This window comes from Mercenaria mercenaria, chromosome 6 (genome assembly GCF_021730395.1).
Source record: "Mercenaria mercenaria strain notata chromosome 6, MADL_Memer_1, whole genome shotgun sequence".
Taxonomy (NCBI): domain Eukaryota; kingdom Metazoa; phylum Mollusca; class Bivalvia; order Venerida; family Veneridae; genus Mercenaria; species Mercenaria mercenaria.
In genome coordinates, this window is record NC_069366.1 from 59,666,694 (window position 1) to 59,691,741 (window position 25,048).

Below are 25,048 nucleotides of genomic sequence, written 5' to 3' on the forward strand. Positions count from 1 at the left end.
TAACTTCTCATATGAAATATAGTATACAGTCTTTACCATAAATCCCAATTTAGAGGTTACATTACAACAGCTATAAGCAAATTAGTTAATCTGTGTTCAATAAAATATACAAAACAGAATTTTTAATTACTCTGAAAATTTCAAGTCTAGCGGCCTGGCGGCCTGGCATAACCATATATTTCTTGTAAAAGAATGATTCGTATGATAGATAAGTAAAACGAAAACTATGAATACAAACATTAAAACTCAATTAAGCATAAAAGAGAATATTAGTACCTTAGTAGAAATTTCTAGCGCCCTGAAGTCTGTTGTTAATTTGTCTGTAAGCTAAAATTATATTTACATGTATTTTACAATGTTCGTCGTATAGAATCGGTCAACAGACTGTGTAAATGTAATAAACTAGTCGTGACCAGTCTAAATTCATATAAGAAAATCAACAACTTGAACGAGTCAAATGGCTGTTTAAGAATTAAGAATATCACTTGAATTAGGGCTGTGTTGTAAGGCGGTGCTACTTGTTTAGGGGCTCAATAAGGTTTTGCATAGTTCAGTTTTACTTGTGAACAAGCGTTTGCTATTATCATGCTTACCTGCGCACCATGCTTCCATCCGATCTCGTTTCAAATTTTTTATTTACATCTTACTAAAGGTTAACTAAATACGCCCAATAATGAAAAGCATATAAGCTACCGACATGCTGAAGCACATTAAACAATTTGTAGTTTGATTGATAATGAGTCGAGACATTTTCCAAAGTAAATAAGTCGAATAGCATAAATGCCTATGCCGGTGTTGCCAAATACAGATCGAAGGGCACAAGCCCAAATAATTTCTCGTTTATTTTTCATGGATTCAGTGTTTATATATTTTTAGGTCTTTGGGATCACGGAGTCCACTAAATGTTCATGGGTAATAGAGTTCCACTTGAGCCGGTGCTAGGGGGCGTGAGGGGTGTTGCACTTAACACAACCTCTCATGAACAGACTCAATTAAACCGTGTCTGCTATTATTTTGCTTGGTTGTATTCTATGCTTCCAAAGGGATCTTCTTTCAGATTTTTTATTAACTATCACAACAGCAATCTTTAAGTGTCGTGTGGCGGCCGTAAAAAGTCTCCCCGTACTTGGAATCAGTGTTGTTATATTTCCGGTCTACGCAATGTTCACGGTTAATAGAGTTTCGCTTAAGCCGGCGCCGGGGCTAGGGAATGTGAGGGCTGTTGCACTTTCCACTTCCTCTCATGAACAGATTCAGTTAAACCGAGTCTGGTATTAATTTGCTTGGTTACATTCTATGCTTCCAACGGATCTTCTTTCAGATTTTATTATAGCTATATTTACTTTCATCCATTAGAAGGACAACAATAGCACCATAAACCTGAAGGAGGTTCCGACAATGAAACTACTTCCGACATTTGACTACAAACGCAATTACATTCAATTGATTTTACAGAAATTCTGTCCGCTTTATAGAGACGGAGACACTTAAAAGTGATCTTTACTTCTTTAGAACATCATATTCTTAGGTCTACAGAATATTAATTACAACAAAATAGCAAAATAATTTCATCTGGAGACCGATATCGTGTTCAATAAAATGTAATGTTATACATTAGGTATTATAAATTGATAACCACATTGCATGTCCTATTAACGTTTGTAAAGTCAGCGACTTGTATACTTTGGGGATGTAGTTTTTTAAAATTTGGAAAATAAAACACAATGCTTATATCAATCAAATATTTGTAAAACGTGTAAAAAGATTTATCAAAAGAGAATAAAAGAGAATACAATGCGAAAATCGTTAAGCACTGTGCATGTTTGGTGACTGACCCCTCTACTGTTAGTCGCTACGCGTTGGTGCTATGACTAAACACAGTGAAAGACACCTTACTGCTTTTCTCCGAAATCCTACACAAACGCATGAATTAAGATAATCGTGGAACCTGTTTGATAAAGAGAACGTTTTCGTTAAGAATCGTTATTTAAAGCGGATTGCCTCCAAAACAAAATAAAGGATTAAACTATTCAAGTTTTAAAGAAGGAATAATGTTAGAGCCGTATTTGCTCTCCCTCAAAAAGTCTGAATACAATTATCTCGTTTGATTTAGGACTGGAAATTACTTTTTCCGTTGTGAAACTGGTAGATGGGATAATATTCATTTTGAACAAAGAACTTGTTTTCTATACAATATGTTGGATGTAGCAGACGAATTTCATTATCTTCTAAAGTGTCCCTTTTTTGCAGATGAAAGAAAAAAATATTTTAAAAAGTATTACTTTACTAGGCCAAATGTCCTTAAATACAAACAGCTTCTTACAACAAATTCCAAACATCAACTATCACAATTCTGTAAATTTGTGAAAATTTTACTGACTCTGGTTAGAAATAGATATTATTTATTATGTATCATTCTAGTGTTTTATTGTTGTAATCTACAATCAGATTGCCTCCAAAACAAAATAAGACCCCGTCCAGTTCTTCTCATTGTTTACATTGGATATATATATATGTGCTTTGTCATCCGAACTATCCAGTCAGACAGAAAAAATAAGATTTTGCCAGGTCTTGTTTCTGGCCGTTTCGATTATTACCAATTACCCCTTTGGAAGTTATAGCATGACCTTTGTCATATAATTCCCATTTAGTTTGAAAAATCACAACCATACCTGTGCTATAAACTTCTAAAGATTGAAAATAGTGTCACAGTCTTTACCGTAAATACAATTTTACAAGTTACAATGAAGCATGTGTCTGAATTTTCTCCCGTTGAAATTTACACATATATCATAATTTTCTTATTCCAACTCGACCCCCGCCCGCTTAGTTCATGAGAGCGCAGAGGTCGTGAGTTCGATACGTTCGAAGCGTATGTTCTCCGTGACGATTTGACATTGTGTCTGAAATTATTCGTCCCCCACCTCTGATTCATATAGGGAAGTTGTCAGTTACCTTCGGAGAACATGGTATGTACTGGTACAGAATCTAGGAACATTGGTTAGGTTAACTGTCCGTCGTTACGTAACTGAAATAGTGTTGTAAAACGGCGTTAAACTCTAAACAAACAAACAAACAAACAAACAAACAAACTATATTCCGACTCGTCTCGACAAGTCGATGTTTCGACAAGATGACTCCCATGCTGGCCTCATACCTTTCTCAGCAAGGAATTGCAGACAAAAGATACTCTTTCTAAATGAAAGATATTTCCTTTTGCGTAACGACTCGGTGGTTTACCAGTATAAGAACTTCGCAAATCCTTTAGTCTCAGTTATGTTCCATATTAGCATAATAAACGGGTAGCGGACTAGTCTTTACAAAACCTAAATTTGCTTAGAAGCCACAGCCAGGTCTGCTATAAATATCTATTCTAAGATAGAAGTTATAGCTTGTTGAAGTCGTAAATTCCCGCTTTGGAAGCTGTAGCAATGCAGACAATTTTATAGAATTAGTCACCTACAAGAAATAAAAGCCTTCGAAGCTACAGTATAAAAACGACAGAACTACTTTACATAGGTCGACCGATTTCTTCATGAAAATGTTTAAAACAGGGAATAGCTGCTAAATAATTGAAATGCTCTTCTTAACGCACAAGTTAACGTTAAAATGTCCCATGCGCACTACCACGCGGTCAAGCACCATGCCTCTTGTAACACACTACAGGTCAAATATGTGGATTAGAAAACAGAATATATGTGAGGAGACTCTAAGTATATACTATCTAGCAAGGTATCTTTGACTTATTCTAAACGAAATGATAATGGGATTCAAACCCCATGTATAAAACTTCTAAATACCTCCTTTAACCGAATCTTGAAACTCTTTGCTGAAGACATCAACGAGCAAACATAAAACAGACTGCATGGTAATATTAGATGCCGATCATTAATGAATTAATGAACCATGATCCAGTCAGAAAAACAGCGATTCAATTGCTTCATACACGTTCGTCATTCAACAGTGCGACAGCAATTCGGAAATCAATCGGTATAAATTGCATTATTCATGAACTTACTGCTGGTTCTTTTTTAAATTTTATTAATGGTAATTTCTAACTGAATCTTCAAACCCTTTGCTGTGGATATCAAAGTTAAATCAACACAGACTGAATGGTAATATTAGATGCCCGATCATCCATGAATTCACGAAGAATAATACACTCAGAAAAAACAACAATCAATAACTTCATACATATTCACCATTCCACACTGTGACAGCAATATCGAACATCATCCGGTATAAATCGCATTATTCATGATTTTATTCATGGTAACTTTATTCAAACATTTCATGAAAATCTCCTTTAAGAACTCAAAGAAATATATAACATCTTGCATTTAAAAGTATTTGTTGTGTAGGGATAAGTTATGACAAACATATATCCTTTTTGTATATCTGATATTTTGTAAATGTCATGCCTAAAAACTCAAAACGTGATAGAAGGGATGTTCTTTCTAAATGTAGAATATTTTATTTTGAAGCGATTCATGAAATATTCACTAAAGTTGTAAAAAGTATTCTACTCTAAAATTGTGTGAAATATTATTCCCTTTTACTATATTTAGAAAGAATATTAAACCCACACATTTTCTAAAGCTTTTTTGATCTCAAATATTGATAACAGTCAAGCCATATGTTCTTTTGTGATATTTGTCCGATCTTTTAGATTTAACATAGTGATCTTAAATGCCTAGACCTACATGATCCATCTATGATGTTAAGGAAATATCGAAGTTAATTAAAACATATTGAAGAGATGACGTTTTCTTGTGACATTTTTTCCAGATCGAGAATGTAATCTCTGACCCTGAATTATTCCGGTACAGTTATTATAGATTGATAAGCGATCATGTTATCCAGAATACTGTTAGAATTAAGCTCCTTTTGGGTCTAAACATCTTTCAGTTTTGACTTAAATAGATGCTTTTTGTCATATTCTAAAGACGGCTTCAGTAAGGAATGCGATATTCATTAAAATAGCATCTAGGTAACATTTACATTGAACTGTTGTTTTGAAACAAAGAAGTATGTAAAGAAATGAATGCATTTGCACCGAAATTCTTAACACTACTTAAAGATAATCTCTGACACTTCAGAAATACTTATCAGTATATCTTTAACAAGAGCTGTCACTATTAATGACAAATGCCCCCGAAGCGTGCCCAAGAATGCTACAGTTCACACCTTCTCAATATGGTTATCATTTGTTTCAAATCCCTTGGTAAATTGCAGAGTTTTGGACCAGACAAGAAAAATATCATGTTAACCTTCTACTTCTAGGTGTGACATTGACCATTGTGCTAGGAGTCTGGGTCTTGCGCATGACATGCCACCTCATTATAGAGAACATTTATGCCAAGTAATTTTAAATCCCTTCATTGATGGCAAAGTTAAGGATCGGACAAGAAACAAAACATGTTAACCTTTAAATTCTAAGCGTGACATTGACCTTAGATCTTGCACATGACACGTCGACTCTTTATGGGGAACATTTATGCCAAGTAATTTCAAAATCCCTCGATTAATGGCAGAGTTAAAAACCGGATATCTGTTAACCTTTGACTTCTAACTGTGACCTTGACCTTAGAGCTAGGAGTCTGAATCTTGCACATGTCACGTCGTCTCTTTATGGGGAAAATTTGTGCCAAGTAATTTCAAAATCCTTCGATAAGTGGCAGAGTTAAAAACCGGACATCTGTTAACCTTTGATTTCTAAGTGTGACCTTGACCTTAGAGCTAGATTTTTCTGGTCTTGCGCATGACACAGCGTCTCATTATGGTAAACCTTTATGCCAAGTTATTGCGAAATTCCTTCATGGATGGCAGAGTTATGGACCGGACACGAAACAGACCAACATTTGACCTCTAAGTGTGACTTTGACCTTGGAGCTAGGGGTCTGGGTCTTCCGCATGACATGTCGTCTCATTATGGTGAACATTTATGCCAAGTATTTTCAAAATCTTTTCAAGGATGGCAGAGTTACAGCCCGGGCAAGAATTCGGACGCACGGACACCTTCGGGGGTATAAAAATATCGACAGACTTATAGATGGATGACGGTATCAGCTGTTAAATTACTTTCACTTATAACTGACATCTGGATTCAAGTCATTAGTAGAAGCAAGGAATAAGGAATGGCATTCAATTAGATAGAAATGTACAGAATCAAACATGTAATTTCGAATCAAGCTAATTAACCGAACAAGATAAAAAGGTCGATGACATTTTCACACTTTTCATACAAATGTTTATTTTTCTCTCAAATAACACATATTATATGGTGTCTAACTAAAATATTCCCCATTATATACTTCACTTTATTTTATTTTTTTATGACTCATAATCATTGTTTACTGTAAAGCCTGTCCTGTTTTTTAGACATTATGTTTATTAGCAAACTATTTATATTCTATAGTTATCCAGAAGGTTCCATCCCATCATAAATGCTGACAAACAGGGTGTTAATTTAAAAGTTATTGTAGAGTCTGGGTTTCCAGAACCTCCTTTTATTCTCGTTGATATATGAAAGTGCTGGAATCTTCCATGATGTTTTAGTTAAGTCTGTTTGAGCGCAAAACGAAAGAATCAGTAAGAAATATCTCATTGGATCTCTTAATAACAAAATATTACCGTTTTTTTAACTTTTAACATTTAATGTTTAATTCTTTGGATATAATCAATTCAGTTTTGACTTTTGACGTATCACTTTGGAATTTTCAGTAAAATATATAGATGATATGGATGTCCTGGCCGATTGAACTAACATGATTCACAATCATGATACAGCCGCGTCATATAACTTGAAGATGTGTACGATTGCTAGAATTAAATCCATTAACATAATAGTAAGTGTTCGCTGTGTTTAATTTCTATCAGTCATTATTGAACGTTTGATACATGAAGAATACATAAGTGCAGCAATACATAATTATACAAATACTTAAAACAGTATGCATTAAAAGAATCATCGTTAATAATACAAAATAAATGCTTTTCTTGAATATTCATAAGAAACGTGATAAAAAGCACAAAACCGTTATATTACCACAAAAATATGTATACATTAAGTCCAAATTATATGTTCTGTTTGTATTATACTAATGGAAACAAAGCGTTTTATTTTATGGATCCAATAAGTATTTCTTAACAGAGAGAAATTGTGCCATATGATACAATTCAAGTTTAAAAGTGTTGAATAACACAATATGGACGTCATTGATATGAATCACTGGTTTGAAATCGAAAACCCTACGAATGCCATTGTCTGAAATACCGTTCATTAAATATCAATTTAGCAATATTGTTTCTGAAGAGATGTAACTGTACATTGTGTGTTAAAATCATTTCACCATTATATAGCACTCTTTCCTCCTTGTATGTATAACTGAGAATTGTCTTGCCTGTAATAACTTCACCGCCAGGCGTAGAGCGGCAAAATAGTGCGACAAAACACAATCCAATTCACTGCCAGGCGTAGAGCGGCAAAATGGTGCGACCAAACACAATCCACTTCACTAACAGGCGTAGAGCGGAAAAATAGTGCGACCAAACACACTCCACTTCACTGCCAGGCGTAGAGTGGCAAAACAGTGCGACCAAACACAATCCACTTCACTGCCAGGCAAAGAGCGGCAAAATAGTGCGACCAAACACAATCCACTTCACTGCCAGGCGTAGAGCGGCAAAATAGTGCGACCTAACACAATCCACTTCACCGCCAGGCGTAGAGCGGCAAAAAAGTGCGACCTAACACAATCCACTTCACCGCCAGGCGTAGAGCGGCAAACAAGTGCGACCCAACACAATCCACTCGAGCCGAGATCACGCTGCTATTATAATTACATATATAGAAATGTTCGTTAGCTAATGTAGCATTCAAATCCGTTTGATGTCATAGTCTGTCCGATCCCATCATTTCCTCAACATTTCATGACTCTACTTTTCACACTTTGTGAAAAGTTACTTTAAAAGGGACACAATGCCTTTTAGTAAAACTTACTTACCGATAATGAAGCGTCGGACATGCTATAAATATGATAGACAAACACGATAGGAAATATCTATATAAACAGTCTTTCGTCACTCTACAAGCCAGTTCTGAAATGATAAAATATCCTGGTAAAATACAATTGAATTTTAATTTGGTATAGAGCAGACTCAACCAAACGAGTAGCCTAGCGGTACCTGTTCAGGAGGTCGTGGGTTCGCTCCCTGACCACATCACACCAAAGACGTAAAAAATGGTACTAACTAATAGCTTCCTTGCTTGGCGCTCAGCATTCAGAGGATAGTACTAGGACTGGTCCGCCCGGTGTTAGTATAATGTGACTGGGTGGGATATAATTTCATTGAGGTAGCACAATAGAAGTTGAGCATTGCGCTCATGCTACATTAAGACACCGTCATTTCTTTGACAAAGATGTTGCAAAAGACGCTAAACCCGAACACACTCTAGTCTGCCAATATAATTTTGCTTCATTGCATGCTACGCTTCCAAAGAATCTTCTTTTACATTGTATATGATATCCCAACAATAATTGTTAATACCCCAGTCACAAATACGGCGCGGATAGCTAGTCTAGCCACGGATAGACACGTAGTAATCCGTATCGATCCGTACCTGAGCCGTACGGATTGGTACGGATTGATACGGATCACTACTTTAAGGTATGGCTCATGTACGAATCGATATGGATTACTACGTTTCTACCCGTGGCTAGACGTAGCTATCCGCGCCGTATGTGTGACTGGGGTATTAGCGCTTTGCGACTTTGCTATTGTATTAATCAAGCAATAAATACATTTAAGCTTATAACGGAGCGCGATTAATATATGGTGATACTTTCATGGTTTATTTATTACTATTTATTGTGCTGTTGAGGCCCGTGCCTATTATGGTTTGCATGCATGTTACTCCTCCCATTAAAATCATTCACCAAAATTACGAATGTTTAAACTAAACTATAAAAAGTATAAATGTTGTAATATAAGCGTCATTTATTGAATAATTTATAGTAGTTCGAAAATTTACATGTCTCTACAAGGACAAAATTTGGCTTTGAAAACCAAAAGTTATAAATCTACTAAAATTATATATAAGCATATATAAAAATTGTATTTTTTTTTAAATAAAAATTATATACATACCTGTATACTTCTAGACTGAATTCAAGAGACATAAAATACCATAAATTATAATTATTGCATAATAATGAGGTTATGAACCTGACCTAAGTGACATTAACATGAATATTCAACGATATCATCATGCATTAACCATTTTATTATTTGACTACACTGAAATTAAAACCGTTTGGTTTGTATTTAATAAACAATTAAAAATGATATATTTAGGATAGCAAGGGAATTGTTTGAGAAAATAGGTAATAAGGCACAGTTACCTGCCCTAAGGCACAGTTACCTGCCCTTCGTTACCCAACTAAAGGAAGTGTATCCGAGAGAAAAAAGGTCCATAATTTCATGATGAATTCGACTGAACTTCTGAAAGTAACCATATTTTATAGAACCGATGTAAATGAAGAGGAAGGGGTAAACATTTCTGGAAAATCATGATTTCTTTTGCAAATTACTGTCTGCGGATTTGTACAAAAAGTAGGCTGGACTGTTTCACTCTGTTTAAATGCAATACACTATTCATGCTGACAGTTGTGAGGAGAAAAGTAGCAGGTCAACAGGTGTTTCTCTCAGATAGATTTCCAAAGAGAATGTATTTGCTTTTGTCTTCAGAACATTGTGTCAATGCCTTGCATTGATATATTTGTATGTAACTCTATGGGAAATTAATTGTACTTTTGGGCCAGGAATATCATTTTCCATGGACTTCCATGTGATCAGTTATCGACCAGCGAAATTTATGAGTCATTAAATAATTGATTATAGAATGAACGCAATGTTATTTATTTCAACACAGTAGAACAATTAATATTGAAATTTGCATCTTCAAGTAATAATTATAGGTTATTAGCTTTGTATCAGGAAATATGCACGAGTTCTTCAGCGGAAAGATCTGAAGTGAGTCCGTATGACCTAAAATTTAACCTACCAAACTATTTATTGTTGTTCTTAACAGCGTACAAGTGTCACCATTAGGAGACCAGCGTAATCATAAAAAGTGTCTGCTATGCTTGTTTGCAAAATGCTTATTATACAAGGCGGAATAAACGTGAACCGTCTTCATTCATGCGAGGAGGTATCAGGGTAATTCAGAAAAAATGGGACTAAGAATTTAACTGTTTGGTACTACTTTGATTCTTCCCCATCAAAAGGCACTGTGTAAGGGATTTAATAAGGCAGAATCTAGAGTCCAAGATCTACCTCGTGTAGGGCGACCTAAAACGTCTGCATCCCCCCATAACTGCTGCCGTAGCAGTCATTGTACCAGGAGGCTCGAGATAAACAGTTTCCCAAACAGCTGCTATAGGAGAGATCGTGTTTGTACACAAATCCGTTGTATATTCTATTTTTAGAACTGATAAGACAAAGATCGGGTGGGCAGACGCCGAGCGTCCATGTTTTTTTGTTAACAGTGATGTTTTTCTAACGGCTTAAACTTTCTTAAAATACAAATAATATCAATAATTTTTTGATCAATGGAAAGGATATAAAACAAGCAATTTATTGATAACTTTTGATCATTATTTCGAAATGAAATGGATTAATTATGAACGCTTAACTTACAGTGTTTTTTATAAAAGTTTGGAGCATCGCTACGCCGCTATTAAAATCATATGTCATTTTAAACTGTTATTCTTTTTCAAAAGATATTTGAATAAGAAAATATGAAAATCGTAAGTATTTCAAAACTTTTTGAATTTTTAAAATCAATAAATGAACGAAGAAGTTATTAAAAATTGAAAATTTCGATCCCATACACAAACGACGTAAAACTATTTTGTTTTACCCACCAGCAGATAAACAGGTGTTGATGCGTGACGTCAGGGCGATCTCTCCTATAAGTAGGCATTTCAGTGTCCATGAAATTCTGACTACTAGTTAACGCTTATCGAAATTATTGAAGGTCTGTGCAAGGTGCCCCATCTTTTGACCAAAGAGCAAAACCCTCCAAAGCTTGCAATGTTGCCAAATCTTCTATAAATCTATAAATATATAGATACACGGAGGTTTAATGAACTTCTCACAGGTGATGAGACATATGTTTATTAGGCGAAATAACAACAAACAGTGTCCCAGGAAAGGACAAGAACGACCAGTTATCGCAAAAATAACCCAAGTTTGCAAACGTATTCTTTACACATTGTTTTCAATTCCAAAGGCCCTGTTTCATTAACAACTTCAAGGAGGAAAAGCGATAGTAGGTTACTACAATCCATCGTCATCTGACATCAATCTTCCTGTTCCGTCAGACAGAGTGTTAAACGATTTCAGACCAAACGTGTGCAACCACTTCACGTCCTGCCCCTTGTAAATACAAATTGTTTCTATATTTTATATGAACATTGTCAGTGAATTCATTTTGTTTACATGTATTTGATAACAAAGTGTTCCCCCTTATGTCGATGTTTGTGTCATCCTAGCTAAATAAACGAATAAGGTGAGCGATAATAATGCCACTGGAGGAGTCAAATACAACATGTGCTTTGAAAAATAACATTTCAACGAATGTCCGTTGTACATCAATACGACATTCACCACGTAAACATGACAGCTGCTTATGAAATAACATACTTCTCAATTATTAAATCTCTTTCCAAACAATGTATACATGTGATATGTGGCTGCAAAATAGGTAATTTGCTGTTGATTATAAAATTTGAAAACACACCAACAATATCTAGTTTTCGGGAATAACCGCCACAACAACTGCCAACAAGAAGAAAAATGTAATAAGTTCGATATTAGCAAGAAGTTATGGCAAAGCATTTACGTCATATATATTATGTTTCACGGCCTGAGACATTTTGCCGACGAAGTTCTTTTCATAGTTCATTTGCAAAACTGACGTCATGGAAAATCCTTTACGTTCATGTTTTCAAAACCTCAAAATATAGACGGTACAATTGTACACAAATTCCCAAATTGATGCCTCTGTCTAAATTATCTATACACTGTGAAAATAGCTGGCAACATAACAAATAACAATTTTTCAGCTGAAATAAACAATTTTGTTATAATATTTTCTGTCAAAGTGTCACTCGTTATTTATAGACAAATAATTATTTTGAAATAGAAATAATTTTTCTTGATTTGATATTTCGAGAATCTAATAATGGTGTTTTAGTTTATGCATGACACTTTATTATATAGGCTTTTTATCGTATATTTTGTAGAATTGTGTTTAAGAAGCAAAAGCAAAATATTGCCACATGTATTTCGCTTTGTACGATATAATTCTCTTAAAAAAAGAATCTAATTTGAGTTTTTGTTGTCTGTTTTGCCTATTACAATGATGACATTTTTAAATAGGACAACCAAAGCGCAAGTCTTAAATTACACCAAAAGTGAAGATCATGCGACAACTTTTCCTGCTTGCATACTGGAGAAAAACACCATGTGTCCATTCGGTTACTGCTTGCTCACCTTTGTTAGAAACAACGACTTCTGCAAACCATCTTAATAAAGGATGAAGCTAACGCGGCAATGAGAGAGCGTTTCTGGTCTGGTGCCAGCATTAAAACATCCATTCTGGTACGTATGAAATGTAAATTTATCAATGTTAAATGCTACAAACATTGGTAATGTAAATGGCAAGTATCACAAGTTGAACTTCCTTGTAGAAGATTTTAAAAATTATATTAGGATGTTGCATTGGAAATTTTCTTGTCTTTTGAGATTGTCATTCCGCTAGTTGTATCATTTTATTATTTTATTTTCTTAATGTCATTGATCATTTTTATTTTAGAAAGTAAAGTGTGCTTCACAGAAACATAAGAATGATAGTCATAAACATTAACAAACTATTTCAGCATCAAAATATTCGGGGCAGTAATCAAATTGCGCCGCATCTGTCATGCTTTGCGTCTGTTTTGTCGTGTTTCTATACAGCTCTTAGACGCTGCCTACTTAATTGTTTTCTATAACTTGTTAATGATTATTATGTTTCAGCAAAAACTACAAACCATATTTATGTACACTCCGAATAAATCCGAACTTTGAAAAAGGCTCAAATTTTAAAATAGACATTGTGTGCATCAAAATATCACAGTTTCTTAACAAATAAGTAGAATGCATATTTCATAATTATGACATCTTATGAATGGATAAAACCGATCAAAATAAATATTTTATAATCATGCTATACCACGGCCGTCGCCGGCTTCGAAAAAGTGGTCCGGCCATGGGGCGTCGAAGGCGTCCCGCGAGTGTCGAAGGCGTCCCGCGAGTGCCGAAGGCAGGAGAGGTGGGAGTGGTGGGGGGGGGGGGGAGAGAGCTGGAGAAGGGGGTCACCCCCTCTCGTAAGGGGGGTTTGGGGGGGTCTCCCCCGAGAAAATTTTAAGATTTGGGATGCCCGTAAGTGCGTTTTCCTTGCATCTTGAAAGCATTTTTCATTAAGATTTTCAGTCAATTTTATAACAGTTTTCAAGGATAACTATCCGACATTTACCCAATGAATGTTGATGTATTTCACTTCTGATTGTCAACCAATACAGAAGAAAACAACTATTTCGACCCCTCTGTGAGTCTCATCAGGCGGTTGCATTAATAATGAAGGCTTTATCAAGATTCGAACTTGACAACTTGCCGTCTATGTGAGCAACCATACACACATGACAATAAGTGAGGTCATTAGTTTCATCGTAATGCAACCACGATCTATTGGTGAACCACGAAGACTGAAAACTTCTGTTCACCGGATTTTTCTGACCAAAGGTGCGTTTCGGAAATTTAAATGTCTTAGGTTGGTTTGGAATTTCAGGTATGTCCATTTTGCAGCAATACGTTAAGCAACAATTTAAGCATACGGTTTCAGAATTTAGAGTAGATAGAAACGAAGTTTATATTATTTTGTAGTTGAGATGTACGTCGGCATTTTATTTGATTTAAAGCGATTATTTAAGATTATTCAAAATAATTAGAAGAAATTAGCTTTCGGTTAGTTTTGTTTTATTATACCATAAAAAAACACAATTCTTTCCATTTTTTTTTAAACATACGACTATTTTTTCCATCAAAGCAATTATTACAGATTATAAAAAAATCGCCCTTTAGATCATACCGGATTAAAGATATATCAGATAAGCGTTTTATTATAATTAATCCAATCAAGCAGGGTCGATACTTTTGACACGAAGTGTGCCGAAGTTTTCACACCCCGCGGGCAATCAAGACTGATACCGCTCGTTGCGGATAATTAGCAAGGCAATATTTCGGCACTTTTAATCTAAGCAAAAGCTGAAATTTTATGCGATAAAAAAACTGGTACGGCCGATATCATGCTGGGCCAAAAATGTGATCCGGCCATGGCCGGATCGGCCGGACCGCCTGCGACGGCCTTGTATACGAGAAAGTGTATCGTTGCGTTTCTTGCATTAAACTTCAGATATCTTTATTGCGTGTTTTACGCAGAATTTCATAGGGTAAATTTCGGCGACTCGTAGGACCTCGTTTGTCAACGCAAATTTTGCGAAGAATGTGACTCGTTTTATTTATTGCTAAGGACATATCTTTTTTCACATGGCAAAATATTCGCTGTGCCACTTTACTGCTTTCGGAAAATACTTAATTCGTCAAGCCTATCTTTTCCACTGCATATTGTTATACTGTCGTGTTGTTTTGAAATAGGACATATCGTAGACGTCAAGAAATCGTGTAGTATGTATCACCCTACAAACCGGCGAGAGACTCATTAATCTATGGAAATTAAATCTCAGACGCTTCAGAACTATCATTGAGAGCTTGACAAACTTATAGTACCGGTTAATACTTGCAAGAATTAACTGGCAGGTTTTGAATAAGAAAGTTTTGTAATACGGAAGAAGTAATCAGCTAGTAAATTGATTTCTCTTGTAACTGACATACCATTTTGTCGTGTCGACCGCAAACGTTCAATGGCAAACATAGAAGACATTCAACCAGAATGTATAAAGGCGCGAAGTAATTATACGGACTGTCGTTAACATTTGTGTATATTTCATTGGATTATTCTATTCTTAAATAAAAATGTGTATCGCTGTCAAAGCAAACACTTTTGTGGAACCAGTTAGAGTAATCAGTAACAATTGGTAACAATTATTAGAAACGACTACAGTTGTATACCATCTTTGCCAATGTCACTGCATTTAGTTGGGAAATATATAAAAACCATGTGTTCAGTAGTCAGGTTTACAGTAAATCCCTACTTATGAAAAAAAGCACTCGATTCACATTAACACTTTCAAACATAGGCAAACACATGCACACATATTATGTATAGTTTTAATCCGTCGGTTTAATATGGTGCTTAACTAGACGTACGTGCGAAATTAATAATAGCTATGACGTACTATGAGAACCGTGGTCACGAACGAGAAATATACTGACCTATTTCAATTGTCTATTTCTCACCTAAATTATGCATATTGAACGAGTGGTAATTTATCTTCCATTGTGCACCGGGCATATTGCCACAAAATTTCTTATCTTAGTTTTTATCGACGTAACAGAAAACAACTTTATTGAATTTTCTTTATGTAATTTCTCTTAGATAAAATGATATTCTGATCGATTAATATGGAAATGCATGTCAATGGTCGTTTAACTACATGTGTAAGCTAGAATGTGTATACGCAACACAATGTGCAATGTGAATTAAATAAGCAATACAATTGTGTACTACTGTATGATTTCAAATTCAAAATCATTTCTAAGATGACTTTAATTCATTATTTAGAGTTTTATTGTGTAACTGTGTATATTTTAATTCTGTTTTCGTTTGTTTATATTTCGCCTAACACTTCGTCTAGATCGGAAGTTCATCAGGGAAATCTATCCTAATTTGTTTTGTAACGTTCACAAAAGCATAAAATATGTGGAGTGTCTCTGCGATATGAGACAATGTGACTGGTACCATGTATGATAAATTAACACTTGTTCAATATGCTTGGTACCCATTCATCGAAATGTGCGTTTCAGGTAAGTAATGCACGATTGCAATGGGTAAGTATATTTGGTTCTAATAGTCTACTAAGGGGTTGGATATAACATGTACTCTAGCATATTCATTCTGGTCTGATGCCAGTGGTGCGTAAATGTTGTTTAACATAATACTTGGACGCTATTTTGTTAGGAATTCAAAACCAATTGAAAACAGTATGATATTAAACATATTCGTAACCGTGGAATAGGAAAATATTTATTACATTATTGAAAGTTCATACCCGAAAAAAATATTTAATGCACTGATATTTTCTACAACAAACATCCAATTTTATGTTAATTAGTATATGTTTTCGCCAACGTATTTGATATAAGGTATCTCTATAAATCTTGATATTATGTTTAGAAAATTATCTTGTTGATATAAAATGTCGTATAAGATATTCTAAGATGTTGATCAAATTTTACACTTCATGACTTAAGTACGTAAAACAGACTTAGTCCACACTCCCCAATTAATTTAATTGTTAACAAAAGGATTATTTATTAAGACTAAAAATGTACCAATTTATCTTAATTTTGATAGCATCAAACCACGTCGTTTCTTTGATGAAGATAAATTACCATCCTACAACACTTGTATCTTGTAGCTAATGCGATTGGAATATAATATGAGGCCTGTCATTTACCATTTATCAGTGTAATATAATCAGAATGGCATGTAATGAACTCTAGTAGAATGTCATTTGGAAGCATAGAATGCAGCTAATCAATCAGTATGATTAAGTCTGTTATGAAACGTGCAACATCCGTCAAGAAAGCCCAAGCCCCGGCTTAAGCGGAACTCTCTGTTTATATTTACATTGAATGAAGATCCTAATCGACAAGAAAACAAACACTCACTGACTCTAAGACAAGGGAATGTAGCTTTATTTCATAAGAACTACAAGATGTACGACCTATATATTTGCTCGTTGATATACTCAATATCATTTAATAAACTAGTGAAGCTGTAGTTTTGATCAAACAGGAAAAGAACACTTTTAAATAATTGCTGTACAATAAATTAACTCATCTGCATTGATTGAACCGTATAACCTAGCTCTAGAATCTACATGTCTCTGCAATGGTAATGCTTGTCAAGGTTTATCCTAGAATGCAATTATGATAATGCAAATCTGTCAGTTAAAACATCTAAATATTGTTCACAATTGTTTCGTTTGAATTAAAATCCGCAGCAAACCGGTAGTAGACAGCTATACTTTTGTGTAATGGATTTGTTAAGATTCCTAATGGATTTAAAGTAAATAAAAGAAACTTTACTTTTTTCGGAATTATCCTAAATGTTTCATCGTATTTGGGATTCATCTTGGTTTTGAAAAAGTTTTTTACAATAATATTTTTAAAAAGCCTTTACTTTCTTGATGAATAAAGTCCCATCTTTTTCTAAATGATCTTAAATGTCTCGCTGTACATGGGTTCAGCGTTGTTTTACTCTATTGTCCTATGCGAGTCCACTCAATGCACCTTTTTAACACATGTTTTAGTTAATTATCGGTGTATTAGAGTGAAATATTTCTGGTATTTTCACAGGGGAAAACATTGAATATATAAGAAACTATAAAATGGGCAAGTTTAGTCAAAACATGAAATAAAAATTTTTACACATAAACACAAGAAAGAATATACAACAAGGAAAGCCACGTTCTAAAAACACAGCCTCCCCAAACGCAAACCCAGCACGCGGACGCGCACACAATCAACTATCAAACACACACTGTACACAAAGCAAACACACAAGGATAGGACAAAGAAATAAAAGAACACTGTGGGGCACCTCCTTGGAACGGTCAGTGGCAAAACCACCACTGGGGAACTTAAACCTAGTTATGGTGCACCTAACCTCACTCTTACCCCCACCATGTTCCAAAGTCACATGACATCTAACCTCCTCCTAGATGTATTATTATATAATAATTTGATTCTTGAGACATTGGATGCAATGTTTATTGTGATATGCACGAGTTTTAAATATCATATCATTTTCCAGTGTTTCAAAAGCCAACAGTCGTTGTTTTACTATTATATGATACTAACATGATCAGATCAACCAGCAGGAACTAATCTACACTGCCTTTGAAATTATACACAACTGAAAGATTAATTACGATTTAAACAAAAATTGGCACATTTAATTAATAAAATATTATAAACTTTGCTCAAGCTTATTTGATTGATTGGTTTAGAACTAAGCACGTGCGGGTATTTGCTAAATACAGTAATGACTTGACAAAATATCTGAAGTATAGTCGTCTTAATAACACGTTTCAGTATAACACTATAAGTATATTTTATAACAAGAGTTTCGGTCGAAATCAACTTAAATGTATAAATAAGCATTACATATTTGCCCTTGTAGAAAATACCTGCACTTGCTTATCCCAATAATTTATATGAACAGAACAGTGTTCTTGGTTTAATTTCAATAACGATGCTATGTTATGCACAGGAAGCATCGTTACCTGCAAGTCCAAAGGTACACCTGTTAGCAGACACGAAATGTTTATTGAAGTATGAAAGTTTCAATTCAACTTAGCGTTGCTAATAACTTCAACTGAATTTCACTAATTTTGTTTCGTTCTGCTAACGTTCGTCAATTACATTCATCCAAAGGTATATGTTTAGTTGGCTTCCATCACAAAAATTGTGTTACAACAATAACATCACTTATGTGAGACCAGCGTAATTACATTAAGTGTCCTCCTTGTATGAGTCCATGGTGTTGATGACAAAACACAATAAAAGTTTAATGTCTGAGTTAATATGTTGAGATATATTTTGCTATTACAGTGATTAGCACACTACCCTTTCTTACTGACGGTATTTGTGTCATCTTTGGGAATCATATGGATGCAGTTTCATACTAATTTAATTAAATTCTTATGAACGTGCAAGACTTTTAACCGTTTAATGTTTGAGTTAATACACTTAGTTACTTAACACTGCAAATAAAATGAGAACTAAGATGAGACAGATATCAACTACCAGTTCACCTTTAAAATATTCCAATCCATTTAATCTGTGGCTGTGGAAAGGACAACCTTCCACTGATTATTAAATTTGAAAACGCAAAAGTCGGAATAATGGTAAGAACAAAATGTCAATGTACAGGCAAAAAAGTAATGGAAAATATTAGTACGATGACACATATAATTCTGGTGCGTCTTTCTGTTTATCATTTTGTTTTTGGTCTGTAGCTCCGAGACATATATGTTGAACAAGTGGGTTTTATATATACTTCAGAGCGTTTCGGAAAGTGATTAGCAATTACAATCCGAATTAAACTACTTACTTGAAGTCTTCTTACGTTCACAATTACGTTCACAAGAGTACTGGTATCAATTTTTGTCAAAGTCATGTAATAATGCCTTTAGTTTATGATAACAAGCGCATCTTTTTGTGATAAACCACGTGAAATGTTGCGTTTTCTACAGACCTTCTTGCCCAGTTTGATTTGTTGTTTGAATTTAATGTTTAAAGGAATATTGGTACAGTACTACAACTGTCATGACTACTCATCTATGTGTTATTAATAGACTTTCTAAAGACAGTCAGGGTTTAAATGACTGGCTATCTATTAAGAAACGATATCACTAAACTTAATAAGACAATGTACCAAACCAAATTCTCTTTGTCTAATTATCATATACAGACTGATTGCAGGTTCTTGTGAAGAAACAAGGAAAGGTTACCGAGAGAGCGTTATATTTTCTTGTATCTAATGTTAATCGTCAACGTTAAATTTTCGGACTAAAAATATAAAAAAGATGTTAAAATTGAACACAATCTTGCTTTTTCCAGCTTACATCAATAAGATATATACTCAAACCACACGAAGTTGACAAAACAAGGGACAACAATCTGTATCAAAATACAGGTTGAATATTATCTGCCAATGCACTTGATATTTAAATCTGAACTTATGTGTTACCATAGATATTTTGAATTAGATATGGAACAGATTATACTATAGAACGCTATCAAATTCAATTTTGTAACATATAGCGCTAAAAGACTTCAGCTGATATTGAAATATCCTCTTTTGCATTACATAAGTATTTGTGACGAACCATGCCTGTTTGGTATTTTCGTTAGACCGGTACAATTCCGAATTTAGCATATATGGTTGCAAACAAGATTAATTAATTTAATTGCATTAAAGTATAGGAGTATTGCAGGGAATTTATGATTTTATCGGTAGATCAGCACATTATAAGAAAGAGCTTAGAACAAGTACAAAAAAAATATTCCAGTATGGCAATAAAACGAAATAAATGAGATTGATAGAACAACCACCCACCTTACGTCTAATGTCAACCATCAACGTTAAAATTATTTTCCCCATGTAAATTATCTTTACAAAGATGTCCAACTGAATAAAGATATTGGTTAATACAATTACTGTCATAGTGTCGGTTGTTTTGAAACTGAAATAAATTTTCTTAATTTGACACTTTGAGAGTATGTTTAATTTAAGTAAAAATGTTTGGTTTATTGTTGATTTATGACTCATTATTGAATACGGTTAATTGTGATTTATTTTCAGGAGTAATGCTATCAAGCAGGAAAAAAAAGTATTGTTTCCATAGAGATTTTGAATTTACTTGAGCTTTTTTGTAATATTTTACGGCATATTTCCCAATAAATGAAAACCATTTATCATATGTATGTCTTAAAAGAATTGTTGGTATTTGACGTTTAATTTACATTTATAGCAAATTAAATCTCTGTATACCTACTTTCCTTTTAAAGGGAAACACTCTGCAGAGTTCTAGTCACGCAGCATTGATAAAATATATTTAAACGTTCACTGAATGGTTCTCATTGTTATCCCAAACATTTTGTAGAGCAACATTAAAATCGGTGAATCAGACAGGTGGCATCACTGAAAGATTTGATATCTTTATTTTATTTTCTTCAGTGGAATACTGAAATTAATCCGTGAAATAAAATTGGTATTTTATTTTTTACTGGTACAGAACTACACTAGAACGCGAAAGAATATGAATTATGAATAATAGAAAATTCCACGCAAAAATATACTTCAGTAAAGATATAGATGTATAGAAGTACTAACACGATCATAGATATATACTGGTTTCAAAGCAGTTTCCGTCGGCTAGTAGTATCCGTCAACGCGTTATTTTACATTTCGTGACGTTCTTCACAATGAAGTGGAGACTGTTTCCATAACGCTACCCTGCAATCCAGAGCTCTGTGAAATTTCAGCAACAAAGGGTAAAAACTTTCCAAGAAAACTCGAATTGTTCATTCCATAATTGTTTTGTTTACCATCCGCACATGGGGGATTTCACGTGCAACCAATGCGCATGCGCAAAGAATAACTCCGTAATCCCCAATTAAGTTGAAAGTTCCTCCTTTTGGCAGTCGAAACCAGATGATTTACCAAAAATACATAATAAAGATAAAAATGAGACATTTTTGTGCATAATGGTAGAACATCGGCTTCACAAGCATGAGATCGCGAGTTCGAGTCTCAGGTTTTGCTTTTTTTTACCTCCTATTTGGCAACAAGCCTAATTTAACACATGAACCTTCAAATTTCTTAAAATTGTATTAATTAATTTCACCAGAAAGATTAAAAAAAACACGGATGGTGCTTTTCTAGTCGTATTCACTGTAAAAATGTACATAAATATTAAAAAAAAAATTGATGACGGCAACTGCTTCTGTAGTCAACCGATTCAGCTCTATTTATTCACCCCTTTTGGAGCCCCTCTGTGTGTTATCACGTGCGCTAGACACTATTGATATTCATGTATTCGTAAATCAGAAGAGCTAAGGTGTTCTCTTTGGGAGCATTTTACGGAACTGAAACGTTCAAGAAAAAAGATATTTTAAAAACCTTCATTTTATGACGGAAACTGCTTCGAAACCAGTACATTCTTTCATAACAAAGTGTAACAAAAATCAGGAAACGTAATAGAACTATTTAGTTTTTCTACAAAGATATCCTGACGTCACGATGCGATGCACGGACAAACTGGATATAATTTGGTTAAGACTATTAAAAATACATAAAATAAATGGAATTTTTTCAGTGTAAAATCGAAATATATTTCACTCGTGAACACCATAATTTACATTTTCACTCGTGGCTGCGCCACTCATGAAAATATTGCATTATAGTGTTCACTCGATGAAATATATTTCGATCTTACACTAAAACAAACAAATATCCACTATTTATTAAGGTGCTTCGTGTGACCACGGTCATTTCACTGACATTCTAATTACATAAATAAATAATCTAAAATGTTGTTATATTTCTGTATAATTAGAAATATTTATCGAATATTTGGCGGGAATTAAAATTCCGACTTTAGTGTTCGTTAATTCGTACTCTGAGAATTTTCGGCCACATTACGAAGCATTTTCAAATGTTTGTGTATGATAAGTAAACGAACTGTTTTAGTATTATAGTAAAATATGATAATTGATCACTGGATCACTTCTAGGCTTATTCAGTTTTGTTCGTGAAATCATGTAAAACCAAAGAAAAAAAACAACAACAACAGGGATTTAACTTTCCAAAACGCAGCATTACCAAAGTACAACCCACATGCGCGGACTTGCAAAAGACCATTACACATAGACAAACATACACGCACACAGACAAACACACGCAAAGACAAAGCAAACACATGAGGACAAAATGAACACACTTCTTCACGCACTATAAAGGTACAATTGTAGCGATGACGTAACGCCCATCTTCCATTTGGTGTAAAAAAGACATTTCCAGACTATAGGTGCGTTCGCTTCCCGATAATTTCATAAAGTCTCAATACTAAGATAATTAATTACAAATTTTCATTGCTTACTTCTAATGTTGGCATTAATAGTTAATGTATGCAAAACAGAAAATGAATTAACAGTAAAAACCAAAGATACTCGTAATTCGGTCACTAGTATATAAGGCTATCTAGAATTGTCTTGTCAATTAATATAAGACAATAGGTTGTATGAATCTTACCATAAATAGTAATTAACTCACCACAGTGACCGCAGACCGGCCGCAAATTTTCCGCATGGCCGCAGATATGGATGTCTTCATGAAATGCCTAGTTGAAAGCGAACCATCCATTGGACCGGAACAGGAAGCGTTGACCAATCGATCGAGTCCTGTTTGCATTTCCCCCCGTTTTTCCTATTACGATCACCTACATTTGCGGACGCAAACTAACAAAAGTTATATTGCATTTTCGGTTAACAGTTTCTTTAACAGTTTCTTTATGACCTTATATAATATATTCGTTGAAAATAAATATATATATATATATATGTATATATTCGTTGCAGTTGCAGTCATGTTCAGTTTTTCCTAATATTTGACTAAACTAAAATAAAAGGAAAATTGTAAATAAAATTTAGTTACTTGACATATGATTGGGACCAATGAGCTAGAATATCATATCCTATATTGATTATATTGTTATTATCATTACATTGATCTTTTATAGAACCAATGCTGAAAATTCGAACATGAGACCAAGGTAGCTTTAATGGCAAATAATATTTCCACACATCAAAATATACTTTTTTATAACTTAGGTTTGGCAGAAAATAATAAATATACTGTACAAAAGTGATAGTGATACATGTAACTGTATCAAGAAGTTATATTATTGGATTGAAACGCATCTGTTAGCGTAAGAATCATGCTAGAGACTACACTATATTTTCCTTCACAATTACACCTTTGGCCGTGTTGATACGTAGCTACGCCAATGTTCACACTGAAACACCGTCTCTTGAAATAGGGTCTTAAAGTTCATTTAAACTAAAAAATCTGACTGAACCATTACGTTTGCAAAAGGCAACAGGCCTATGACATCTTCGATCATTACTCTTTGCCCTGTTGAATAGCGTGTATTTAACGCCGCCATGTCAAATATGAAAGACGAATGATGAAACGCTTTATAAATTACATTTGATAGCACAGGAAAGTGCATTTTGCCACGTTATGACAACTGCATTTTGTTCAATTACGAAAGTACAAATCACTGATTCACCATTAAACGATTGTAATCATGCCCTGTAACAACTCTCGGGGAATTTAGCACAAACGTCCTGTTTTAACTGTTGTATCGGATATGTGAGACCAGCACACTTGCATTACAAGTCCTTTGAGGCAGACAAAGCGTAATGGAAATAAGAAATTTAAAGTACTTCCCGTGTTCTTTTTTGACGAGATTAGTTGGACTTTACGATGATCAATTCACCATTACTTCCTGTCATCGCGTGAAACAATTCATTTATATAGTTTTGACTATGTAGGTTAAATCAGCTGGGAATGTAACGTAACAAAATATGTAGATTTTATACTGCAGGAATGTGTACATCCATGAAACGGGGGCCGCGCCATGAGAAAACTAACATAGTGGCTTTGCGACAAGCATGGATCCAGACGAGCCTGCGCATCCGCGCAGTCTGGTCAGGATCCATACTGTTCGCTAACAGTTTCTCTAATTGCAATAGGCTTTGAAAGCGAACAGCATGGATCCATGCTGGTCGCCAAGCCATTATGTTGGTTTTCTTATGGCGCGGCTCACGTAGTGATTCTCGATGAATAACAAAATATAACAAACTTAAATCTGCTCTGCCTTTGTATTTTGTTGTTCATCAATAGCTCCCTAAGTTAACCATTGTTTTTGTGTCGGTGTAATTGTTTAACACACACGAAGATGATATGCAGTCAAATTTCTTTACCTTACATCACAATATGTCGGTCAAGTTTGATAAAAGACAGTATTTCTGTAGTATAACCAGTGTTATGACCCAAGAATTTGTCTGTATTGCCTTACCTTACACTGACTCCTAACGCCACGTGTCTTGCCTTGCAATAATGTAGGTCTTTGAAAATCTACTTCATGTCAGTAATCGTTTGTGTTCAATTTAAAATAAGATT